The sequence below is a fragment of the Hipposideros armiger genome, unplaced genomic scaffold, assembly GCF_001890085.2.
Source record: "Hipposideros armiger isolate ML-2016 unplaced genomic scaffold, ASM189008v1 scaffold_44, whole genome shotgun sequence".
Lineage (NCBI taxonomy): Eukaryota > Metazoa > Chordata > Mammalia > Chiroptera > Hipposideridae > Hipposideros > Hipposideros armiger.
Window position 1 is genome coordinate 205,711 of NW_017731394.1, and position 10,607 is coordinate 216,317.

Sequence of the window (10,607 nt, forward strand, 5' to 3'; positions counted from 1 at the left end):
AAGTGAATTTTTTGTCTAATCCTTTGCTTTTTATCAAAATAATATCCTTAAGATCGGGCCTCTGGCTACCTCTCCAGCCTCATCTTTTGCCAGAACTCCATGTTGCATCCTGACTCATGTGCAGTCCCTACCATGACCCATTCCATTACATCCAGGTCTTTTGTAAAGGCCAAAAATATTCTCCCGTTTCCTGGAAGAGCTGTTCTTGTTAGGTCAATCTTATTTTTCCTTTAGTTCTCAGCATAGATGTCACTTCCTCTAAAATATCTTTCCTGATACTTTAAGACCAGATTAGGTAGCCTACCCCTGTACCCCCAGAATACCTTGTAATTATCTCTATTATAGCACTTACAACATTATTTTAATTCCGTTTCCTTGACATCTCTCTCTTTACCGCATTACCATATGATAAGCTGGTGGCAGAAACTGTGTCATGTTCTTATTCACTAATGCAGACACAGCACCTAACACAGTATTCTGGCACACAGTAGGTGTTTAATAAATACTTGTCAAATGAAAAACTGGTATGTGGAACTTGGCTAAATATCTGACTACATCTCTCTTTTTTTTTTAATTGTCATAAGAACACTTAACATGAGATCTACCCTCTTAACAAAATTTAAGTGGCTAATACATTAATGTTGCCTACAGGTGCAGAGTTGTAACCTGACTGCATCTACCTGACTGCATCTTTAATTAGCTCTCCTTATGGGTCTCAGTGGTCTTGTCTTCGGGGAGAGCACTAGCAATCAATTGTCAAAGCCCGAAGCCAGGGCAAGCCTTTCCCTGATGTAGCAGCCATACCACACTGTGTAAATTTCCCTAGCCACCAAACTGTTCTTTGTCTTTAAAGTTGGAATACTCCGCCATATCAACCTGGAGTTTAAAACAATAATAAAATAAATACTTTACACCTAACTCAAGCTTTCCTTCTCAGTGAAGATTTTGCTAGCTCTTCTCCACTCCACTCACCCTTCCCTGCCAATGTATTGACTTCTTTGTAAACCTTTGGCTTACATAAAACTCACCTTTTTAATGAGAAAGTCTGTTACTTCATACAAACGCTACCAAAATTTTAAATTTTCATTTCAATGCATTTTTTTAAGCTGGTCTATATGATCTCTTGCCTCTGTAGACATGTGGTAGAAATCAGTGTGGATACCTATCAAGATCACTAATTAAAACAAAACCAACTGAGCATTTCAAGTGTACCCTTGAAATAGAGGGGAGGTACCAAGTTGATAACATCTTGATAACATTGGATAGTAATATCCCATGGGCTTACATATTCATTGTTCCTAGTCAATTGACATTATCACTTGAGTGAAACATGATTAATTATTTTATAATAATTTGATTCGTTCTTTAAAATTCAGTTTGGAAATGTTGTGTCCAGGCCATCTTCTGCTACTATTCCTTTAGAGGATTTGGAGCCACTCTGCTATTTACGGAAGATGATTTCTCCTTCCAGTTCCTACATAATAAGCCTCATTGTTTTCTAAATAGGAGACTCCTCGCTCTCTCTAAGAGTAATAATTTTATGCTGCAGACATCAAAGATGAGGACAAAAATGTCACATTGTGATTCTGTCTCCATGACACTCCACAATAATACAAAGTGAAAAATTAAAGCCAAGAGAACCTTTCACTTTTCGATAGTGTCAAAAGTCATGTTTCTTAGGTTTTTCCTCTAAATTGGGCCTTAAAATAACCATTTTTATATAATTTAGAAAGTTATAATTATAGCTTCAATTTTTTTTTTCATAACATCTTTCCCTCAAATCACTGTTTTTCATAAGGTTGTTTTTTTTCCTAACTAAGAAATAGGAATTATAGTTTCCACTTTTTTATTAACTCATAGCTATTTTAGTTGGAGATTTATTGCCTTAATCCATATGTAATGTGTTTATCACTTAGGAAACATTAAAAAAAAGGGTTAGTAATTTTGTATAATGCTATAATTATATCTTTCATCAGGATAATTTTGTAAAAGTAAATAAAGGTAGGGCTAAAATAATACCTAATTTAGGATGCCTTTCAAATGTATAATGTTTATAATTAAAGATTTAAAATAGAAAGTTTGGTTTCCTTATGCATCAGCCTAATTTTCAAAATAAAACCATAAAGGTTAGCTGAACATTTTCTTTGCTTACACATTTACACGTTGAATTGCAACTGTCCACTTAGAAGCTTTCTCTAAAAAAAAAATATATATCTTAGTGTCTTTACACTAGAGAACAGGACTTAAAAGATGAATTTTGTTGCTCAACTAACATGCAAAGTTGAGAGCAGAAATACTTTAGCCTACTGCCATTAGAAAATATTTAAGATTTGCAATGGGAATTATGTAATTATTCTCTTCATATTACTTAAACCATTGAAAGAAAATATCACACATTATCAGTCATTAAAAGTAAACATCATGCATAATAAATTAAATTTAAATTTAAAACATTATAAATAATAACTCACTAAATCGAGATATAAATAAGATTTTATATCTTTAGAAGCAAGGTATTTTCCCACTTTCCTACTTTCTTCCAATTGAACTAAAAGGCACATAACAAAAACCTAACTTAGCCTAACACCTAATAAGCCTCTCAGATACATATTCTTATTTAGATGCAGATAAATAAATATAGTTACCCCAAAACATCCTCACAACAGCTTTTTTTCATGGCACATTGAGTTCCCTGGTGAATAATGGCCACAGCATCTCAAGATAGAAAGCAACAGCAACTTACTTGTGAAGTGACTGTGAAAAGCACTTGTCTTCCTGGACTGTGCTACGTACAGAATTCTGTGAACCCCTGAAGCAGCCATGTCCCTTAAGGATTAGCTGCTGGCAGCTAAGATAGATCATCAGGTTCTAGGTCAGCTACAGCATTACCACTCTCTGACTCCTACCAAAAGCTTTGTTTTAAGCAGGAACTAGTTATTAGCTGTGTAATATTCATTTTCATTTTTCTCTGGGGAACATAGAAAGTGGGTGAGGGGGGTGGGGCAGCAGGGATGGGGCTGATGACTGTAAATAGTGCACTCTTCAGCTCTAATTTCTGATACAGATAGGAAAAGCTCTAGATGGACACCTCTGTGGGTCACCCCATGGTCTTCACCAACCTGTTCAACTCGACAGTAGAGTGATGGCAGTAGAGCCAGCATGAGTGTTCTCCATAGTCATTGTTATTACATGATTCGGTCAAGTAAAGGGCTTCTCTATTGCAGAAGTTTCTAAGGGAAACTTCGAGGGGGATTTTGTTATAATGGCATTTGTTATAAATGGTGTTTATTCTGTTACTGTAAAAATCTCCATATAACTCCTCAGATATGATTTTTATTGAGCATAATGTGAATTAGAAACAATACTTCAAACAACCATCACATGCACAGTTTGTTTACTGTACAATTCTAATAACATAATCCCAAATAGCTTCCATATAAACTGATGATATTCTTTTACATTTGTGTGTGGAAGAGTAAAACCCAGGAATTAATGAACTGTCATGATATGATGTTAGTTTCTGATAAGATCTCATGTGTCATGTATTTGATGCATAAATTCTAATCCCATTATCATCGTAACAAATTCTACTTCTTTAATTCTCAAAACATTATAGGTATAGATAGGAATTGTTTAAAAGAGAACACCTGGATATATATGTTTAAACATGCGAAATATGTTTGGAATTTCTACTACACAGTATAATGGGTTAGTATTTACTTCTTGATTCTTTTGATTATATATCGAGTGAAATGATAATTAGCTCAACATTACTCTATTTAACAGGACCAGAGAAGGATTTCTTAGAGATGCCATTAGACTACAAATTATTATTTAAGATTGCTTTTCACATAAGAGATGTAGTGTATGACCATAAAAACAAACCAGAGTATGACCTTTGGAGGTGTCTAGCATGGATAATACCATTAGCAATTCATTAGTCTGTTTACTGTATTGGACAAAGTAAAGTCACTGCTATTGTTTTTTAATATAAGTGAGGAGTACTACAAGATCTGTGGAGAACCTCTCGAAAACTTTATTTAATAGAGTATCTAATAAATCTTTTAGAATATCTTAACATTGTAAAGCATTTAATTAATAAAAGATTCACACCAGATCATTGAAGGTACGTTCTTCACTTACTATATATAAAAAAAAATTGCCCCTGAGCTGGTGTGTTAAATTGTTTGCATGTTCTTGGCATTTTAATAGGAAAACCTTAAGTGTGATGCCACCAGTCATCATCATGTCTTCGGTTGACACATTTTCTTTAATAAAAGAAAATGGGGAAATGTGTTTTTATCTACTTTGAATAGAAGCCTGTATTATGAGTATATTTGGAAAGCAGTGCCAAAACACTTGATATGGAAAGTTTTTTATAAGATGGTTAATATGAGTTACCTTTTTAGCTTGACCTACCAACCTTTTTTTTTTCATTTTGCCAGTTATGCATTTTAGGATTGGAAGTAAATGGAGCTAAAACATTCTCCCTGTAACATTAGGGTCTTCACGTAAGGCCTGTTCGAAAACTGCCAGGGCATAGTTTTTCTCTCAAACCCAAAGACACGAAATTAAACATGATTTATTCAGGATTTATTCTGAAACAATATAATTTTACATTTATAAACTGAATTAACATTCTGTTCATATTACTAAAACAAACTGAGTGTGCTTCCTTGTGTAGCATCAGTAACAATGTCTTCATTAATTCAGGTTTCTAGTACCTAGCTCTTTTAAAAGAAAAAAAAAAGCACCTGAGATTGTTAAGTATGCTAGGTGTATTTGTACATGATGTTGTAGTAATGAAGCTTTGGAAATTACTAAAGCAAAATGCTCGGCAATTGGTGTAACCCTCTTTTTCCTATTTTGTTGCTAGTCTTACAAACAGAAGTTATTTATCCATCTGATTTCCTCAGCACATAAATTCGCAAACCAGAAACATCGTCACTGTCAAATAGAAGCGAAGGGTGAGGGGAGGGGATGGGTGAGATTGTAACAAATTAAGTGGGTAGAGTTTTTGCCCCCAGGAGTCATGAGAAGGTAGTGTGATACAGCAATTAATACATTTAAACTTTTTTAAAGTATATATTAAGTATACGCACATAGGACATAGCCTTTTAGATTGGCTTCTTGCACTTAGCCATATGTATTTGTTTCCTCCATGTCTTCTTGTGATTTGATAGCTCATTTCTTCTTATCACTTAATATTTTATTGTACAGATGTACCACAGTTGGTTTTCCATTCTACCTATTGAAGGATATATCTTGGTTGCTTTCAAGTTTTAACAGTTATGAATAAAGCTGTTATAAACATGCATGTGCAGGTTTTTCTGTAGATACACGTTTTCAACTCATTTGGAGTATGAAAGAGTACAATTGCTGGATTATATGGTAAGAAAATGTTTAGTTTTGTAAGAAACTGCCTAACTGCCTTCCAAAGTGGCCATACCATTTTGTATTCCCAAGAGCAATGAACAAGAGTTCCTGTTGATACACATTCTACCAATGTTTGGTATTATCAATGTTTTGAATTTTAGCCATTTTAATAAGTGTGTAGTAGTATCTCATTGTTGTTTTAATTTGCAATGCCCTGATGACATATACTATTGAGCATCTTTTCATATGCTTATTTGCCATCTGTATGTCCTTTTTGGTGAGGAGTCTGTTCAGATCTTTTGCCTATTTTTTTGTTTTTTTTTTTTTAGCTGAGCCATCCTGCCACCTGTTGGTAGCTCAGCGGCTGCTCAGCTCGGGCTGACTCGAACCGCTGTTGCTCAGAGCTCAAACTCTTGAGCGAGCTCTTAACCAACTGAGCCACTCAGCCGGCCCTCTTTTGCCTATTTTTAATTAGACTTTTTTAATTAAATTTTAAGAGTGTTTTATATATTTTTGATACTAGTCTTTTATCAAATTGGTATTTTGCAAAGATTTTTCTCCCAGTCTGGCTTGTCTTCATTCTCCTTTTTTTATGTTAAAGTTTATTTGGGTGACAATGGTTAGTCAAGTTACATAGATTTCAGATGTACAATTCTGTAATACAACATCTGTATATCACATTGTGTGTTCACCACCCAGAGTCAGTTCTCCTTCCATCACCATCTATTTGATCCCATTTACCCTCATCTACCATCCTCCCCACTTACCCTCTGGAAACCACTAAACTATTGTCCATGTCTATGAGTTTTTGTTTCTTTGTTTGTTTGTCTTGTTCTTTGTTGTTTTCAGTTTTATATCCCACATATCAGTGAAATCAAATGGTTCTCTACTTTTTCTGTCTGACTTATTTTGCTTAGCATAATAATCTCAAGATCCATCCATGTTGTTGCAAATGGCACTATTTCATCTTTTCTCATGGCAGAATAGTATCCCATTGTGTATATATACCACATCAGCTTTATTTACGGTGGCCAAGACTTGGAAACAACCAAAGTGTCCTTTGATAGATGATTGGATAAACAAGATGTGGTATATATACACAGTGGAATACTATTCTGTCTTCATTCTCTTAACAGTATCTTTTACAGAGCAGAAGTTTTTAATTTTAGTGAAGCCCAACTATTAATTTTTTTTTCTTTCATAGACCATGCTTTTAATATTGTATTTAAAAAGTCATTGCCAAATGCAAGATCACCTAAATTTTCTATGTCATCTTCTAGAATTTTATAGCTTTTCATTTTACATTTACATCTATGATCCATTTTGAGTTAGTTTTTGTGAAAAGTATAAGATCTATGTCTAGATTCATTTTTTTGCATGCGGATATCCATTTACTCTAGCACCATTTGTTGAAAAGACTACCTTCATCTTCTCAATTATATTGCTTTTGCCATTTTGTCAAAGATCAACTGACTGTATTTGTTTGGGTTTATTCCTGGGATCTCTGATCTGTTCTATGGATCTATTTGTCTTTTCTTTCACCAGTACTACAGTCTCGATTACTGTAGCTTCATAGTAAGTTGAAGTCGGGTAGTATTTAGAAGTCACGTAGTAAGTCGTGATGTCAGGTAGTTTTCTAGGGCTGCTATAACAAATACCACAGACTAGATGGCTTAAACAACAGAAATTTTATTTTCTCACAGTTCTGGAGGCCAGAAATCCAAGATCAGGGTGTCAGCAAGGTCAATCAATTACTTCTGAGGCCTCTCTCCTTGCCTTGTAGCTTGCCGGCTTCTCCCTGTCTTCACATGGTCTTCCTGTGTGTGCACAAGTCCATGTCCAAATTTCTTCTTATAAGGACCACTCATATTGGATTAGGGTCCATCCTAAAAAATCACAACTTAATTACCTCTGTAAAGACCTTATCTCCAAATACAGTTACATTCTGAGGGTTAAGGGTTCAACGTACAAATTTGGGTGGGGGGAAGGGGGGCAGTTCAACCCATAACAGATAATGTCAGTCCTCTAAACTTATTTTGTTCTTTCAGTACTGTTTTGGCTACTCTAGGTCTTTTGCCTTTCCATGTAAACTTTAAAGTCATTTTGTCAATATCCACAAAATAACTTGCTGGGATTTTTATTGGGATTGTGCTGAATCTATAGATCAAGTTAGAAAGAACCAAAATATTGACACTATTGAGTTTTCCTGTCGCTAAAACTGGCTTCCCCTAGAGTTGCGTAATCTCAGAACTTCACACGGGGCTTCTAGCAATTTTTCATTTATTTTCCTTCTCTAGTACTGGTTCCTGTGGAAGCTTATTCCCAGGGTTCTGCTCTGGTAAACTGTGGTTCTATGTATCTGCCTGTTATTTCTACAGTTTTGGGCAGGGTGGGGCAACAGTTTGCCTTGTGAACTCAGTGCTCTGATGAATCTCAGAAGAGCTGTTGATTTTCAGTTCAGCATTTTTCGTGTTTTGGGGATAGGAGTGATAACTTCCAAGTTCCTTACATTCAAAACCAGGACTCTCCAAGGTACTTTTTATTAGTGCAACGTCATCATTAACAAAATTAAGCATTTATTGGTTCCTTATTCTACAGAAAGAACTGAGTTAGGTATAATATATCATGTCTTAAAACTAGCAAGAATCTTATTTTGACAAAATGATATTTATGAAAATCTTTCTATATTTGCATCATAAGTTCTTAAAATGTATATACCCTAGTGTTCAACCATTAGTCTACCGTCCAGCAAGAAGAAGGGATTAAGGGAAAGGAAAAAGGAAAACTTTCCACATATTCCCCCTGCAAACTTTTGTTTACAATTCATTGGGCAGAACTTTGCAAATCACCACCCTGGCTACAGGCAGTCTGGGAAGGTGAGAGTTCTTAGCTATTTCTATCGCCCCTCTCCAAACAAAATCAGGAGATGGTGAGCTACAAAGAGCAGCAGGAACAAACCTTGTGTTACTTTGAAGTAAAGAGATATAATGGAAGGTAAAGAGAAAAGCAGTAGGCTTGGGCTGTACCCACCCAAGCCTTTGATGCCAGGCTGAGGCATTACAGTTAACGTAATAGGCAATGGGGAGCTATTAGGTATTTCTGAACAAAGGAGTGACTTCATGGGTACTGACCCATCATCATATTTTAATTTTCTAAATAAAATTATTTTAAATATATTTTATAAAGAGTTCACAATAGATATTTTTTAATTGTACAATACTATACTGATAGATAATACTCAGATATAAATTAATCCTGTTAAGACAGTTCTGTAAGGCGGGTCATTTTTCTGATATTGTTCACCATGGCACCAGAATGTTGATTCTATAAGGTCCACTCAGTCTAGGTATCTATATAAAACGAAATCTTGAATTTGGTGTCTTCTAAAAAACTTAAGAATGATTGAACTATCTGTAATGAAAATAACGAACAATTTATTATACAAGTCACGTTATTAAAATGTTTACCTTTCCTCCTTAGTTAGGAACTAATGCTACTTTTCTAGAGTGACCATATAATTTTTTCATCTTTATAGAATTAAAGAAGTATTAATAATTAGGCCAGGACAGTACGCGTAAACCAGGGCTTGCTAGTGTGGCTAGGGGAATGGTTCTGGTGCAGTTTGAAGTCTCTGGGCTCTCACATTTTTCCTGCCCCAGGTGGTTGGCTTTGCAAAAGGAAGTCTGTTTCTCTCGCTAGGGCTGAATAAACCAATCCAGTTTTGCTCGTCAGCCCCAGCGATAGCTGCATGTGTTGCTCTCTGCCTCTGCACCATCAGTGCTCTCCAGCACTGGTCTCCCTGGTGGTCCCATGCTCTCTGTGGGCTCAGTGGTCTTCAGCTCAAAGCTGTATTTTCTCTTCATGTATTTTCTCAGTAGTTCTGAGGAAGGAAGAGTAAGGGAAACTGTTTAATTCCCCTTTTGTGGGAAAAGTCATTTCCAGCTTGAATTGGGAGCTGAATTCAGTACAAATCTCCTATTTACATAGCACTATAATCTTCATTGAGTAATATCAATAAAAATCTCCCAGGAAACATTAGCTTAGAACATACTTATTGAATCACTGATGCCCAGGGTTAACAATTTTATTTTTTAAGTGTACAGATGGGGAAAAGTGTACAGACAAAGCATTAGAGAGGTTATTTACACTGAAGTATCTTACTCTTATGTAGACTTTTGTGTTCTTGTCCTTGTTTGCATCATGTATCTTTCTTCCCCACGTAACCTTTTAATTACCTCTTTTTGGTTTCCACTAAACTCTACCAGTTCTCTTACAGCCTCTCCAAATGTTCCTTTTTCTCTTTCTCTTAGGGTTCTTCTTCCTTTTATCCCCTAAAAATGATAATGGTGGTTTAGAAGATATCCACCCCAATGATAGCCAAGACTTAGTATTTACAATGTGCTGGGCACTGGACAACTTACACATACGAACTCACTGAATTCTTAACAACCATATATGGTTGTGTTATTATCCCTGTCTTTCATATGTGAGGTGCACAGAGGTTAAATAACTTACTTAAAGTCACACAGCTATGAAATAATGGAGCCAGATTTCTAACCTGGATAATCTAACTCCAAATGCATACTTCGTTCTCAACCTCTGACCCGTTGTCCCTGATCTCCAGGAGCTCCTACTCTCGGTTACTCCCTCTTGCATTCCCTGTCCTACTCAATCCTAGGACCAACTCTGGCAGAGGATCTTTAAGAAACCCAACCTTAGCTGTTGCCACCAGTCTAACATGAGGCTTTGGGTAGCCCAAGTCTGGTGGTCTCTGTGACCCAGTAGTCTAGGCTTCAGCATGTCTTACCCAGCTATGCCGTAGTTTCCACGGAGCTATTGACAAATCTAAGAGATATTGTAAATGAAGAGCTGATAGTATTGTACTTGAGATTTGTCAGGACATGAAAGATGAAAGAGAAGGAAGAATCATAGATTACTCATAAGACTGTAAGATTAGTGGTCTGCTAGTAAGAACCATTAAGTGCTTGTTTACACATTTGTCTTCCCCACTAGCTGCTGTAGTTAGAAAGATAGAGAATAGAAAGTCTGTAATTCTACCTTAACACACCAGTTCCACTTCCAGGATCCTAGCCCTTCCTTGCCTCTGGTGAGTTCCTACATACATATTCAGAATTGACTCATTTCCCACCTACTCCCTAAGCCTGGCCTGACTACTGCAATCCCGCATTGATCTCTCTCTCTCTCTCTCTCTCTCTCTCTCTCTCTCTCTC

At 36.0% G+C, this 10,607-nt stretch overlaps 1 protein-coding gene across 2 annotated transcripts in view; it reads left to right on the forward strand.

Moving 5' to 3' along the window:
- Nucleotides 1-10,607, forward strand: part of ELP4 (elongator acetyltransferase complex subunit 4) — a 218,689-nt gene that overhangs the window by 115,963 nt on the left and 92,119 nt on the right. The gene's annotated exons all lie outside the window — the stretch shown is intronic.